Raw genomic sequence first — 16,788 nt, 5'->3', positions numbered from 1 at the left:
GAGAGAGAGAGAGAGAGAGAGAGAGAGAGAGAGAGAGAGAGAGAGAGAGAGTCAATAAGTCAATAAGAACATAAAGGCCAATTTTCTCTGGATCTATAAGCCTATCTACAAACAAGCAAAGCCACCGGTAGGGCAGAAAAGGTCCTGTTTGACCTCGAGGGAATTACAGGAATAGTTAATCTGAAATTGAACATTACTCCATAATTATATATATGGTAGCATATTCAGCCGCAGAAAAAATTGAGAGATCATTCCAAATTTTTATATAATCAGCATTTCTATGTGGTCATTCCAGTCTAATGTCTGTTGAATTTCAACAAAATCAAAATATAAAAATATAATTTTTTATTTTAAGACTGTAAACTATGGGCTCGGTTTGGGCCCCTGCAAAAATATCCAGCTGACAATCTAAAAAAAATAAAAAATGAAATACTATTTATTTGTATTATCTACTAAATAATGATCTATCGATTTTAATTGAAAAATGTAAAAATTGTGCATGCAGTGAACTATGATTATAGTTGCCCATCCAGAATATCTGATTGCCCCTCCCCCAGTCGAGCCAGCCCCACATTATATGCATAGCAACATGTTTAACAACACCCTAGCAACCATTTTCAACATCCTAATATCATGCAGCAAGTTCCGGATGGATAAACTTTACTTCTAGTGAACACTCCAGTGACAAACACACTAGATGTGTTTGTCATCATTTTCATTGCAAGAATTCAGATGCTCTTCTTCACAGACGCATCTGTAAGCTCCCCTCAGCTGGAATCTTGAGTGGCGTTTGCACGAGGAGAGAAAGCTCTATTTGTACATTTCCTGAAGCTCTCACTTTTAATGTTGTTAACAAGATGAGAGTTGATACTAGATCTGTTTACCTCCAAGGCCTTTTTATTTGAGTTTCAAGTCAACTTTGTAACTCCTCAAGGTCTTCTTTACAGCACCGACTCGGCGTCAACTAACAGTCAATGTTAACAGGCAAGTGTTACAGTAATTACCCAAATCACACTGCTAATCCCTGTCTGTCAAACACAGTCCTTAAAGGGATATTTCACCACCAAATCAAAATTTCCCCATGTTTTACTCTCCCTCAAGGCATCCTGACTTAATATGGGTTTCTTCTTGAAGAATAATTCAGTCAGAGTTATAATACCACTTATCATTTTACTTCCAAGTTGTAGAATGGGAGTGAATGGCTGTTGACTTTTTGAAGCTTCAAAAGTGCATCCATCAATCGAAGAACTGCTCGACATTGCTCCGTGGTATTAACAAAGGTCTTCTGAAACGAACCGATGCGTTTGTTTAAGTGAAATATCCATATTGACAGCGCTATTAACGTTGATGTCTAGCTTCTGTCATCTCTCGAATGCGCTTGTTTTTCTGGCAGATGACGCAGGCGTGTCGTAAGTTGCGGTGACGAACGCTTCATTTTTCGTTTTCTTCCAATAGGATAGCGTCTACTCTGGCGGGAGCTTTCGTCACCGTCATTTGCCAGAAAAACAAGGCTCTGGTTCACGCGCATTCGAGAGATGACGGAAGCATCGGAAAGCATCGATTCGCTTCAGAAGACCTTTGTTAAAACCACGGAGCCGTGTCGAGCAGTTCTTTGATCGATGGATGCACTTTTTGGAGCTTCAAAAAGTCAGCACCTATTCACTCCCATTCTACCGCTTGGACGTAAAATGATACGTGATATTATAACTCCGACTGCATTATTCTTCAAGAAGGAAGTCATGACTCATATTCAGTTAGGATGCCTTGAGGGATAGTGAAACATGGGGGAGTTTTGATTCAGGGGTGAAGTACCGCTTCAAGCTTTGCTTTTTTTAACTTTGCTATATTACTATATTATATTACTAAACAACTTTGTTGTTTTGAACAACATGCAAGAATTAAAACTTGCTGCTTTTCTTTGTACCCTCGGTAATAAATTCAGCAAACCCAACAATTAACCCACTAAATGCTAAAGGAGGTTGCACGAGAGCTTTAAATTGATTTCACTGGCTAAAAAAATGGTTCACTGCATGCACAACTGCGATAACATCTCTTGGGAGGGTGCTATGAGGTGTAAGGTAAACTCGCATCCTTACAACAATCCTTTACAAGTAGACACGCAGCTTGACAGACACACCATCACCCGGTTAAGATCCCCAGGCTCTGCTTTTCCCTTTTGCTTTCACACATAGACAGCCACACATCAGTGAACTCATGTACACACAAGCCTCAGCGTGAGGCATTCTTTTAAACGTGTATTGAAGTCATTTACAGCTCTGACATATCAGATATCGCTAACATTTGACAACTGTTTATATTTACAGGTCCCCGCAGAGGAAATAGTATGTTCCTCTAGCGCTGCACGATTATGACAATATGTTGATTATTTTGCTCGAATTGAAATGCAGATTATATATTTTACATTATAGAGTGCAGATTATACGGTATATACAGTAACAGTTTAAATTACAAGACGAAAAGAAAAATACATTAAGGGATGGTTCTCTGCAAAATGTTATCGTTTATTTACCCTCATTTTGTTCAAAACCTGTATATGACTCTTTGTTCTGTGGAACACACAAAAAAATAGAAATGTCTGGTTTTGTTTTCAAACAATGGAAGTCAATGAGGGTCAGTGTTGTTTGGTTACCAACATTCTTCAAAATATCTTCTTTTGTGTTCTGCAGAAGAAAGAAAGTCATACAGGTTTGAAATGACATAAGAGTGAGTAAATGATCAAAGATTATCACTGCAAACAAAGATAAGACATGAATTTGAATATTCTGTATGCATCACACAACTTGAATCTCGCTCATTGATTAAGCCCTGTAGAATAAATTAAACACAACGGACATGTTTGTATTTAGTTACAATGCTCACAGCTGCATAAGCATGAAAATAGAAACTATGATGCACTGGGAGTGGGAGATGGTAATATAACATTGCAATTAACATTGGGTAATTATGGAAGATGTATATGTCATGGTTCTGCCCCATCTTGTTTTGCTTTTCTTGATCTTGTGGCAGAGCCATGGCAGAACCTCTTGTTTCATGTGGAGAGAGGCGTTTTGGCCCTTTTGGCTTTCCATACTCTCTCCGGTCTCGTCATTGTTCCTGCCCTCTTGTTTCCTCGTTAGTGCTCATTATTAGTTCATGCCCTACACCTGTCCCCTCTTGATTTGATCCCTTATTTAATGCCCCTTTGTTCTCTGTCCTGTGCTGGTTCATTGTGCGTGTATGTGTCATTTGTCTGGTGAGTTCCTGGCTGTGTCTAGTCTAGTCTAGTCTAGTTTAGTTTAGTTTATTGTAGTCCTTGTTAATTTCTATCTCCAGTCTGGTCAGTGTAGTTAGTCTCAGTCCTGTCTTGTCATGTCGTGTTATCCCCTTGTTTTACTATGTTACGTAGGGCGTTTATTACCCCACGTAGGGCTGTGCATGATTAACCAAAATATATATCACGTGATTTATGCACAGCTTGTGAGTGAAGTACAGTAAAATGCTGCTGCACCCGAAAGCCAGCGGGCGCTCTCGTGCAGAAACTCCAAATACGCACTGCAGAAGAAGACCATAACACACGTAGTTCTAGGAAATGCCTAAGGACATGTTTTTTATCACTGTTCCTCAAGCCTCCTCAGGTATTTTCATGATAATAAAGTATATTTATAATGATCATGTTTGACGGGTGTTGCTTTTTTAAATGCACGTTATAAGCGACTCAAACTCAAACTGCTTTTAGATCGAGCAGCATTTCTACTGATCCCAGAGCCGTGCTTCACAGACAAGCTACGCATAAAAAAATGATCGATGCCTTGCATAATCGAGCCAGCTCGATTTCAGCATGATTTATTGGTAATTGCGATTAATCGTGCACAGCCCTACCCCCACATGGGTCTTTGTTTTGTATTTTTGTGAATAAATGTCCTGTTAACCCCTTACCCGCTGTCTGCAGTTGGGTCCTCTCTCCTTGTCTCACCAGCCGTTCCTGACAGTATAGTCACAATCTCAATCTCAATTATTTTAACTATTAACTTATAAAAAACTATTATTTGCATTACATCAAGGACCACAATGGAAATAAGTTTTATTTAAACTTTTTGTGTTTATCCTTGACAAATGAGTGTATTTTACTACTTTGTCTAATAAATCCAATCCAAAGCCAACCCTGTACACACACACACACACGCACACGTCACCGCACACGCACACACACACACACACACACCACACACAACCACACACACACACAACACACACACACAACACACACACACACACCACAGGGTTTATAAATGAACACCCGGCCTGATAATTCTCCCTGTCTTTGTTAAAACTAACTTTGTCACTCATGTGGAAACCTCATGAACAGCACAATTACCCTTTCACACGGCATTCACAAAATTTGCGTCACCCGATATAAAGCGGAACCCTGCTTGACCTAACATTATTAAGCAGAATGACTTAAATTACATCAACTCTAAAGCCGTATTTGGTCAGGCTGATCTACCTGCATCGTGCGATACAGTTTCACTGATAAAGCTAAATTGCCGTCCCGTCAAGAGAAAAATGGCAGGATTGAGGGCCAATAAAGAGGAAGAGAGATAAACAAAGAGAGGAAAGAGTGAGTGCAGTGAAGTGTGAAATGAGAGAGACAGGAGACCGACTTGACAAGGTGGCTTAAAGCCATGACAGGATGAGGAAAAGAGAACGAGTGAGCGAGAGAGAGAGAATCTCTCAAGATTAAAATATTCAAAGATTATTTATTCAAAGATGCTTTCTGGCATGATCAAGAAGGCTATGTCACACACAATATGTATATCAACGGACGGTGGGGTTTTCACAGGATATTACATGGCACTGGTATACTTGATTCTGATTGGTCAGTCACCACATGTGCATAGACTGATATTTTTCTGATGTCTAGACATTATCAACAAAAGTTTTGAAAAATACAAACAGACTGTTCAATGTATCTGTAATAAATACATTCTCTGTCACATACATTTAAAAATGTGATATCCAGAAAGCTGGAAGTCGAAAAACCTGTTCACCATATCACCGCATCTGCGCATCACCCGTAGCCTTTATTATTGTTTCACAGTACCGTTTCACAACGTCAGTAACTATATTTTCATGATTAAAGGGTGTTGTTAGGTGGGTGCATGAACAGCTCTTGTATCTTATTACTTAAACAACCTCCTGTTCTGATTACCGTGTCTGGGTTTATTTAGCGATAATGACCGGCTGACTGCACATTATCCCCTACATGCTGAAATATTTCAAAGAATCTGAGAATAAATGAGCAAACGAAGGCGTTTGGAATCTGTGACACACTGTTTGTCCTTTTCTTCTGACTTTGCATACAGTAACATGCAGCAAGCTCTCACCCGCTCTCTCTCTCTGCCAGAGAGTGCGTGTGTACTGAAAAACACATGCAAAGACAAGCACATACTATATGCAGGTATGCACATCAATATACATGTGGCGACTGACTCAGCACATGACAATCCAGTGGAACATACGAGATGAAAATGGAGAGCTCAGCTCTCAGGTTCATGAAGATCTGAGACTGAAAGAGGCAACGAGAGAAGCACTGGAGAACCGGGTATGAACCGAGCATTTCAACAAACATGGAACAGACCAGCTATGTGAACTTATGTTTGTGTGTGGTGGGGCATACAGCCAGGTCCCGTCTGATGTTCTGTTCTGGGAACATTTAAGCTGACCTGCTAATGCCAACCACCCTGTCCTTCATAGCAAGTTCTGGAGAAACCTTCAAACAGTCTGATGTCATATAGGAGAACGTCAACAGAGTTCAACAAGATACTTTTTCTGTTACTGTATAGAATCTAACGTTGCATTAAAGAACCCAGAAAATAATAGACTGATGCGATAGTCACATCATGATGTCTGAGTATCCAAAATATCCAAAGTACAGTACAGACCATACAGTGAACACCCATTTTCCACTATGACCTACGTGCCACACTATGGGCCAGATTTACTGTACTAAACAGGGCAAAATAGCGCTGATGGGAGATTTACTTACAACGCGCACATTAAAAACACAGGCGCAATATCTCATTCCCATAATGACCAACGCATAAAGATCAATATGCATAAAGATCAGTCACAAAAAAAGCATTGTGTACATCTTTTCAGCGCTAATTTTCACTACGTGTTTTTATCAAATACCGACAGTAGTTTTGTTATGCCAAGAGAGGCGTTTGCACTGTCGCAAGCTGTTGTGTTTAAGTCTGTCATCATGTTTTTTTCAGATGTTCGGGGAAAGTTTAGTGGCTAAAATGATAAAAATAGGATCCCGGTTAATAGCGACTTTTTATGCAGTGCAAGAGACAGCTTTTGATTATAATGGGAGTGTTAATGTGATCTAGTTTTGTGTCAGTCACGTCAGAGTTGCTGTTATAAAAACTAAAAACTATTAAAACATTTCTGTTAATTGAAATCAAATCAAATATCAGCCTACAAATATTATTTATTAAAACACTTAACTAAAGTAAATAAAAAATAATGTAAATAAATAAAAGTAAATAAAAATCAACTTAAAATTAAATGGAAAAAAATTAAAACATGTATAGCAATATAAAAATAAATAAATCATGAAATGACAAAATTGCTAAATTTTTTAAATAAAATTTACATGAAAAAAAAATTGAATTAATATATAAAATAAAACTACAAACCAAAATGTGATTTTTTTCGCATTAATATGCGTTTTTGGTCTGCTGCATTTGCATGCGTATGAATGAAAATCAATGGAATAAAAAAATCTTGTGTGACCAAGACTAGCGAAAACGCGCTTTCTGTAAAACACATATTCTTTTAAGCTTACACTGTTCATTTCAAACATACAAGAAAAAAATCTTTGATAAATCCATTCATCAAGTTTGAAACAATTTAGTAAGTGCAGAACCAAATGACATCATCAGAAATGACTAGAAAGCGTGTTGAGATCGCAGCAATCAACCCACAGTGCATCAAAAACAAAATCCCACACAGAAGCTCCCAGGAACCACAGCTCTTACACACGCACATACACGCGCGCACACACGCACATGCTGCTGAGCAAACAGTCTTACAGGGGCGAAGAGCTCTTGAATACAGAGCTCCAGCTACCTGCTGTGCCCTTCAATCCTAAAACAAGCCCATCAAGCAGTAACAAGAAAAAACGAGATCTTTTCCTCTCTGCACACTCTGTGTACACAACAAAGTAGAATAAAGGTCCTGTTTCCTAAAACCCAAAGCATCACCTCCCTCTTCGGAAGTTGAAATCCAGGATCAAGCCCGATCTGTTCTGCCTGGATGACCCCAAAAAGCTGGCAGCAAGCTACCGTCCCGTGTGTAAAATGGGCTTTGTATGTTTTGGGTTTAGAACGTCACTCGTTATCGCTGGCATAGATGATCAGATCTGTGTCGTTCCATATTTTATTGTATGTTATATAATAAAGATATGCTGTCAGGGATTGTTAAACTGTCCTAGATGTGCTGCAGAGTTACAAGAATTGTCTTACACTTCGATAAAATTTGAATAGAATTGTTTTTGTTATTTAGAACAGTATTTTATAATGCCAGAAATAACTAATTTGTCTTCCCAACTGCTGTTTGTCTTATTTCATAAACCGCTGCATAGTAATTCTTCCTTACAGCTATTTTCTCTGAATTAGCACTGTCGACCTTTGCAGCTGCGCTGAACAACATGACTACATTACGGCTATGACAGTCAGTCAAAGTGAGTCACAGGGGCAAAAATTAGCACACAACAAGGAGACATACAGTAAAGGAGACATTGGCTAAATCTCTGGAGTGCAAATTTAAAAGGATTTTGAGGAAATCTAATGAATGACAATGAGAATGTTTTAAACCAAAAAAGTTGTATTTTTCATCAAAACATGTCTCGATACCCTTTCGTTGCAGAGAAACACTTTTTAGCACACTCTCAAGAAAGTAAGTTACAGTCAGTACATGTCACTGAGGGAAACTTCAGGAGTTGAATAAGGTTCTTGTGTGTTTTGGACTGTGTGTGGCAAGTTGAAGAGCTTCAGAAAATGACGCAGGAGGATTATGTGCTGGATGAGAAGATCGTATAAATCCAAAATCAGAAGCGCAAGAAGACTGAGAAGAGGAACAGGTTGTAATAGATGGAAAAAGTGAGGCCTTACACAAAACACTTTCAAACAAAAAAGCACAGTTCCACCCGTCCCACTTCTTTAAAGGGATAGTTCCCCCTAAAAATTAAAATTCTGGCATCATTTACTCACCCTCATGTCATTTCAAATCTTTATGACTTTATTTCTTCTGCAGAACACAAAAGAAGACATTGTAAAGAATAACGAACAACAGCGTACCCATTCACTTCTATTGTATAGACCCAAAACCTACGCAAGTCAACGGGTATGGCCATTGTTCGGTTTCCAACATTCTTCAAAATATCTTCTTTTGTGTACTGCAGAAAAAACTAAGACATACAGGTTTGAAATGACAAGAAACTAAGTAAATGATGATTTTTGGGTGAACTTTTTTAAATTCTCTTCAGATCTATCATATTCTCTGATCTTTCCATCTGCTTTTCTTTCCTGTCTCTCACACTTCTCAATCTTCTCCTCAGATGACCTTCAAGGTCCATATGCATCAGTGTGATTGTGTGCTTTCCCTCTTGAAATATTTAACATGTTTTTGCTTTTCGTGTGTTTGTGTTACGGTACACAGCTGTAATATGCTCACTTTCAGCTCTGAAATACTCAGTTGGAGATGATAGCTTTGCTGCTGAATAGCATGAATCTTTACAGATATCTTTAGATATCTTATACATATGCATGTCTGCACACGTGTTCACTAATCTACTCTGTATAAATGCATTGTTAATAGGTTCCTGTAGCAACCATTTGATCACTGCATCTCACCTGTCAATTTGATGCTCAAATATCTGGTTTTACTTGTACTACAGATCAAAATCCCTCACTCAATCTTTGATCACTTTATTTATTTATTTATTGCACCCAGTGTTACACAAGTAGACTGCATGTACTGTAGAAGAAATCAAATGCAGCTCAAAAAGAATTGGTTTTCTAACATTCTGGGATCATAAGAGACTGGAAACACCCAGTATATTTTTGCAACAGTCCTGAAAGAATAAAAAACTTCAAGCACTTGGCTGAGATCAATTGCAATCTTCAAGACAAAACTGAGTGCCACCCTTTTCCCCTATAAACTTGACTAGGGGTATACCAATATCATATCATGCTAATTACACACATATCATACTATCGTAAACTATTCAGCACCCATTTAAAAGAGTTACACTGGTCTCTCTGCCTCTTCTATTTTTAGTGTGATTCATTGAACAAGTATCAGACAAAACACAAACTAAACTAAATTTAAAAAGGAATTTTACTCTGCATCATTGATTTCTTAAAAAACACTTTGATATCGCAATAATATCTTGTGAATTCCTTTGGCCACGATGACGGTGTACTTAAAATCTGAAATCCTTAACAACCCTTAACTTTCTATTGTTTAGCTTTGTTTAATGTTTCCGTAATTTTTTTTTAACTTGTCAAAAACTTGCTGCTCTTTTCAATATTATTGCTACTTGTAAATGTAGCATTGTATACTGGTCTTATTGTTAGCTCTTAAAGGGATATTTCAGGCAAGAAACAAAATTTCCTGATGTTTTACTCACCCTCAAGGCATCCTAACTGAATATGACTTCCTTCTTGAAGAATAATTCAGTCAGAGTTATAATACCACGTATCATTTTACTTAGATTCTTACTTAGCGGTAGAATGGGAGTGAATGGGCGTCGACTTTTTAAACTCCAAAAAGAGCATCCATCAATCAAAGAAATGCTCGACAAGGCTCAGTGGTCTTAACAAAGGTCTTCTGAAGTGAAATGATGCATTTGTTTGAGAGAAATATCCATATTGACAACACTATTAAGGTTGATGTCAAGCTTCCGTTATCCCTTGGATGCACGTGAACCAGAGGCTTGTTTTACCGGCAAATGATGGTGATGAAAGCTCCCGCGCAGAGGAGATGGCATCCTATTGGAGCAAACGAAAAACAAGCCTCATGTTCACGCATCGATTCGCTTCAGAAGACCTTTGTTAAAGACCACGGAGTATTGTCGAGCAGTTCTTTGATCGATAGATGCACTTTTTGGAGCTTCAAAAAGTCAACGCCCATTCACTCCCATTCTACAGCTTGGAAGTAAAATGATACGTGGTATTATAACTCTGACCATGTTATTCTTCAAGAAGGAAGTCATATTCAGTTAGGATGCCTTGAGGGTGAGTAAAACATTGGGGACATTTTGTTTCCTGCCTGAAATATCCCTTTGAGGGATTATGCTAAATGCTCCCTCATTTGTAAGTCACTTTGATGAAAGCTTTTACTAAATAAGTAAATGTAAGCAGTTTCTCTATGTTAAATGCTCTCTGAGAATTTTAACAGGCATCAGAGGAACAGGAAATATTGTTACAAATACACCACATGTGCACACTAGCATCTACAGCGTGTTTATGAGGGGCACAGATTCTCAAAATTGTGTGTGTGTGTGTGTGTGTGTGTGTGTTTGTTTCAACAGCCTTTTTACAGTAAGTGTGTTTGTGTGAGTAATTAGACACAGTGCACCATTTACAGCAGCAGAAGAATTCAATCCAGACCACAGCAAACACCAACTGGGTGAGACTCAAAAAAAGCACATGAACAGAAAGTGTGCAAATTAACAAATGAAGGACAGAGATTAACAAACCACATCAGTGGGAAAAAAGTCATAATGAAAACACTATGACAAAATAATGTAGAAAAGAAATTACTCATTGACATCAGGCAAGAAGCTTTCAGAAGATGCTGATTTCACAATCTTCTCCGTCTTTAGGGTTAAACTGTCAATATGCCACATGGCGTTTGCACCAGTGGGAAGGTCAAAGGTCAAACATGAGCTTTGTGAATGACCTTGATACAACCACAGCCCATCCTATGGGGAAAGCCTTGATCGTAAACAAAACAACGTGTAAACTGAGGGTACACTGGCGTAAATCATGTATATAATATTTATGATAGTCAACATATATTTTTCCACTTTAGTCATTTCAATCTTATTCTTTTATGTGAACTGTAAGTAAAGAACTCTTGGCCCATGCACACTCAAGTGAACTAAAACATCTGCGTGCAACACATGGCATCTTTATAATCGGCAGTTACAAAGTAAAACAGAGAGAGGTCATTGGGCATCACGGCCAATCGCCTACAAGAACGTTCCATTCCAGTGACATCGGCCTGAGTTTTAGCCTCGAGTGCAACGGTTACTTTCTGTCGAGGAACTTCCTCTCCCACCACGGCTGTGAGGGCACAGCAGGAAGAGAAGAGAAACAGAGCAGAGAAAAGATAACGAAGAAGAAAGAAAGAAAGAGTTCAACCAAAAGCTAACAATCTGTTGGTCACCCCTCGCCACTTGTCAAAACCGTGGGAATTTACTGACCAAATGTAAGCAAACCGTGTAAACATCGGCAAAGCCTTTGCAGGCTAACCACTGTCAGAGCCCCAAAATCAACATGGCACTCCAGAACGCATTGCCAAGGTAAAGACATGGACACCAGCTCTCAAACTGCTGCTGTAACACCCCACAACTCAACACACACTCGCACGCTTATCAAAGAACGCTTGTTCTGACCCTAATCTTAAGTAACCACACTTGTACATTCATTCGAAACTGAAATCATCAGTCGACAGCTAATTTAGATGATGGTTTAGTTTAGCGGTGGCAGTGTATTCCTAGTTACTTCCTCTTTCAGTGGAAACAAAGCGCTTAAGACGTTTTTGTTGGCTCAGCACAATTTGAAAGATAGATATATAATCCAAAGCAAATTTGATCACAATATGCAATAAGATATGAAGCAGTATTTGCAGACGTGTTTGTGGTGCTAATGCATCTGCAGCGCCACAGATCAACAAAAAATATGGTAGTCAAGTTGAGAAGTGATAATAATACAAGGACTAAAAATACAACATAAAATTCTATTTGTCTAGTACTGTATGAGTGTAGTGAATAAGCAAACGTCTCTATTTTAGAACCAGTCCAAATGAATCAGCCTTAAAGTTATCTGGGATTAGTTTGAATGAATCTACTGAACTACTGAACTGTTCACATAGATGTATTCACTAAGTGAAAAACTACAGTAAAATTGATGTAAAAATGCTTGCTCAAGACTCAAGACAGTAACAATTCTCAGTTTCAAGGCCTGTTCACAGCAAGATGAATTAACTATAAATATAACTATCACAATAACTATAGACCGTTTCATCGGATGCGCGCTCGCCTGACCCCCAGTTAACTTCCGGTTTGTGTTTAGCTAGTGTCTAATAATATAACTATTTATATTTTATTTAATGTATGTTAATATTACTGTACAGGGTTTTTCCTGCATAGAGAAATTGGAGGCGGCCGGCTCCGTCAAATGTCGTGCCGCCTCAGGCTCTCGCCAAAATTATGTTGCGAGTCTTCACAAGAAATGCTGCGTGCATTTAACAGACTGTCATTTGTAACTGCAGTTGCGACATTACGCCACAGTGGAGGCGCTATTTCGTTATCAGCACACTGAGGCGCTAAAAGGAGTTGCAGAACAAGAGCCAGCCTGTGTTTCACGGCTGTTTGTTTTACATCCAAGTACGTTTAATTTCTTGAAATTTATTAAATTAACATGACGTACATCATTGTAATGTCTTTATCTGTGCAGTTGGATTGTTGAATCAGCGTATACTGTACACAGCGAGTTCGCCAGTATGAACGCACATTGCGTTCAGAACGACTCGCACACGAATGACTCATTTGAACAGATTCATTTAAACTATTGAACTTTTCAGTCAATAGCGAATATAAGAGATCCTTGAATCATTTAAAGTGAACCACAGAGAATGCAAGATGTGAATGAGCTTTGCTCATTTAGAAAAGACTGGTTAGTCAGTTGGCTATTGTGGGCTGAAAAGTTAGTTGAAATGATAAAAAAGCTTTATTTGATTAAAAAAACATTTCTGTTTGGTTGAATAAAAGTAATGTTTTATATAATTTAATAATTGTCATTTTTATCTAATTTTATTAGAACTTTTGATATGTCAAAGTCGCTTTGGTTAAGCCACTTAAAGGTACGGTAGGCCTACGTGTGTGTGTGTGTGTGTGTGTGTGTGTGTGCGTGCGCGTGCGTGCGTGCGTGCGTGCGTGCGTGTGTGTGTACAAGATCAGGATGGCTCCTCTGCCTCATTTTGAGCCAGGAAAAACCCTGCTGTATATTATTATTTTATTGTTTAATTAGTTTATTGTAACTAAAAGATTTGTTGAATTTTGTTGTATGTTGATTTTATTAAATAAAAAATTGGTTGAATGGGTCCTGCAGTTTGGTCGCATTTAAACAAACCGTATGGTACATTTACATCTAGCGGATGAGCTTGGTATTGGAGTCTAAATTCAAAATATTGGAGAGACAAGTAACTAGTTCTTCTCAGTTTCTTTTGATTGTTATCTGAAATAATCTACTGGCACTCTATTGTTTATGAATGTATACTGGAAGTTTCAGTAGGGGTCACAAAAGTGCGCATGCGCAGTAAGGTATGTTTATGTTGTTAAGATGAAACCGTCAATATTAGCGTCCATACAAACAGACAATAAAATTGTTTATTCAAGGCTTAGATTCTGCGCCTTCAATTCGATTTTCAATGCTAATCTTACACCCAAAAATGAAAATTCTGTCATCATTTATTCACCCTTTTGTCATTTCAAACCAGTATGACTTTCTTTTTTCTGCAGAACCCAAAAGAAGATATTTTGAAGAATGTTGGTAACCCATTCACTTCTATTGTATGGACTCAAAAAACGAATGCAAGTTACTGTCATTGTTCGGTTACCAACATTCTTTGAGTGAACCATATATCAAAATTCCTCTGCATTACGTAACTCCACTACTCTCTTTGTTTTTTTACCTTTTTCCGTTTTTTGGTGGGAAAGAGCCTTTAAACTGCTAACAAATTTATAAGAGTTGTAAGGCTTGAATTAGTCTGATTACTGATTTATATCCCCCTCACTCGATGAATAAAGTAACAAAAATCATCCTAGGTTGCACTTTGCGGAGTTGGTTAAGAGCACAGCCAGAATGAGCTCAGTGAAGTAGAGGCAACAGGTGCATTTGAAAGAGCTGAAACATAACACAATTTTTGGTCACTATCATTCTATAAATCAACTAATATAATACAATACTATATAATAAAACAGAATAAACGTGTCGCAAATTTACAATAGTAATTAAATGTTTTACCTTTATAAACCAGCACTGTTTCGTGTAATATACTGTAGCAGGGCCAAGTGCATTGCTCTGAGTCTGGTCCCAATTTCTCAACACAACGTGTGTTGATATGCAACATAAGCGTGATGCCTTTGAACTTAAGTGACGTGTTTTGGCGTCCTCTGTTTCTTCGTCACGATGTCTTAAAGCTATCAACACTAGGTATCCTCTGTTTTGACACACGGCGTCTGGCGAGGAAACAGGGTGTAACTCCGACCCTCCCTGTCTTTCAGAAACACTGGAGTCAGTCAATCAGTCTGACAGTGAACTAATAATAACAGCGACGCCCACGCGCTCACACGCACGCAGACAAACATACTGTTACTGTAGATGTATGTGAAAAAGTGACAGTTGCTCTTAACGCGCACGCGACCCAAAACAAAGCACGCAAACTGCTTCCTTAAGTATGAGAAAGTGCAATGAATGACAAAGAAACTGAAACCGCTACGGTATTTAAAGTAGTGGGAGAGAGAGAAATAGGACATGTGGGACAGTTGCCTACCTCACAGACAGCTGCAGGGGAAGCAGGTGGCGGTTTGTGCCCTTCGGTCCGGCGGTCTGAGGGAGGGGGGTCAAGTGTCGCGTGCTTTTCCTTCTGCTCTGATCTCTGTGCCCGTTGCGCCGCGCTGGTCACCAGCTGTTAAGTCTGTCAAACTTTCGAGTGACTGTCAACATTGAAGTGAGACGGAGAGAGGCTGGACGGAAAGTTTTAAACAGAGATGAGTGAAGAAAAACGGTGAAGTTCGAATGAAGCGGTTTCAATTTCCTGGACAACTCTGCGCGCTCGCGCTCTCACCCTCTCTCTCTGTACGAGAGGTAATGAGCACGCTGAATCGGGACAGCATGAGGCATTTGCTAAAACACGCCTGCCTCTTTTGCTTTCCTCACATTTTGCGTCAGTCAGCGAGCGACGGGGGGGGCTAAGAAAAGAGAGGCTGTACTGACCGCTGGTACCCAATAATGTGAACACAAATGCACAGCGCGACACAGGCGGGGCTTACAGACAGCGCGCGTGAAAGAAGAAAGCTTGGCTTCAGTGTGCAGTATTCATAGTTATTCATGTGCTTCCTTCTGAGCAAGTTAACCATGGTTTGACTACAGTAACCATAGTTTAACAGTGCTATTTGCACTGAAAATGTATAGCTCCACTTTTACTATATTAAAACCATGGTTAAGTTTCCCAAGCAGTGTGGGTTAGCCAGACAAGCAATTTCACAAGGTCTTAATATGAATCCACCAACTTCTATCAGTAGAGAATATATCTGAGCTAGCACCCTAAGTCAAGTTTCTTTTTTATTTTAAAATATATATTTTTCCATTTCTTCTATTCCCGAGGACGCAGGGGCGAGAATGTTCTATGAGAGGATGATATAAATTGTACATGGTGAACCTGTGAGGTTATCTGCAGCCTCCAAGGCTTCGTGGTACAGATTTAACCAAGACCAGAATAGAACTCCAGGATTTCAGCTATCAAGGGAGACGAAAGAAAGGACTAGATTTTTATATTTTCTGAGGAATGAAATAGTGAGTAGTGCTTGCCCCTGCAGAACTCGCCACAATGCTAGGGGTCATTTTGAGTGCTTATCTGTTCCGAAACAGAGCAGCACTACACTAGATAGCCAAATCTTAAATCACATAACAGTCCAGAAATTAGCAAACCATACATAAATTAAAGCTACAAAAAAGCCACTAAACAGAACAAAATTAAAAGGTGGCCCAAGTTAAACAAGCCCACCCCCAAGTCTTTATGTGCACCCAAACAGCTATGACAGTCGGTCTATGATGTGGAACACAAAAAAGATATTTTGAGAAATGTCTCAGTGGTTTTGTGTTCATACTGTGCAATATAAGTCAATGAGGACTAGTGTTGTTTGGTTACCGTCGTTCTTCAACATGTATTTTGGATTAGGTAGATGAAAGAAAGTCATACAGGTTTAAAAATGTAAAATGTAATGTTAATGTTTAGAAAGACACAGGGTTTAGTAAATGCTGAAAGATTGTTTTTCATTTTTGAGTGAACTTTAAGACCATTGAAGGGGCATAAGGGACCCTCAATAAGAGATAAAATACTAAAGATATTTAAAAGTGAAAATATCCACAGTCTCAAGGGAATTCGTGACATAGTCACGAAATGTATATTAATTAGTGTTCATGGGCACAAACTTCTCATTTTTGTCATGTCACTCGGCACAATTTATTTTTCTTGTTACTCAGCACGAATTTCATGTATTTTAATACGCGGTATCTTTCATATGTATAGATATACACTCACCTAAAGGATTATTAGGAACACCATACTAATACGGTGTTTGACCCCCTTTCGCCTTCAGAACTGCCTTAATTCTACGTGGCATTGATTCAACAAGGTGCTGAAAGCATTCTTTAGAAATGTTGGCCCATATTGATAGGATAGCATCTTGCAGTTGATGGAGATTTGTGG

General features: G+C 38.8%; 1 protein-coding gene across 5 annotated transcripts in view; it reads right to left on the bottom strand.

Moving 5' to 3' along the window:
• Positions 1-15,193, bottom strand: part of sulf2b (sulfatase 2b) — a 146,120-nt gene extending 130,927 nt beyond the window's left edge. For all 5 annotated transcript variants that reach the window (XM_057320241.1, XM_057320244.1, XM_057320240.1 and 2 more), the window contains exon 1: positions 14,851-15,193. The gene's annotated coding sequence lies outside the window, so the exon portion shown is untranslated. The remainder of the gene's footprint in view (positions 1-14,850) is intronic.
• Between the last annotated feature and the right edge of the window lie 1,595 nt (positions 15,194-16,788).

This window comes from Triplophysa rosa, linkage group LG21 (genome assembly GCF_024868665.1).
Source record: "Triplophysa rosa linkage group LG21, Trosa_1v2, whole genome shotgun sequence".
Lineage (NCBI taxonomy): Eukaryota > Metazoa > Chordata > Actinopteri > Cypriniformes > Nemacheilidae > Triplophysa > Triplophysa rosa.
The sequence above is the reverse complement of the archived record's forward strand: the minus strand, read 5'-3'. Positions and strand labels throughout refer to the sequence as shown.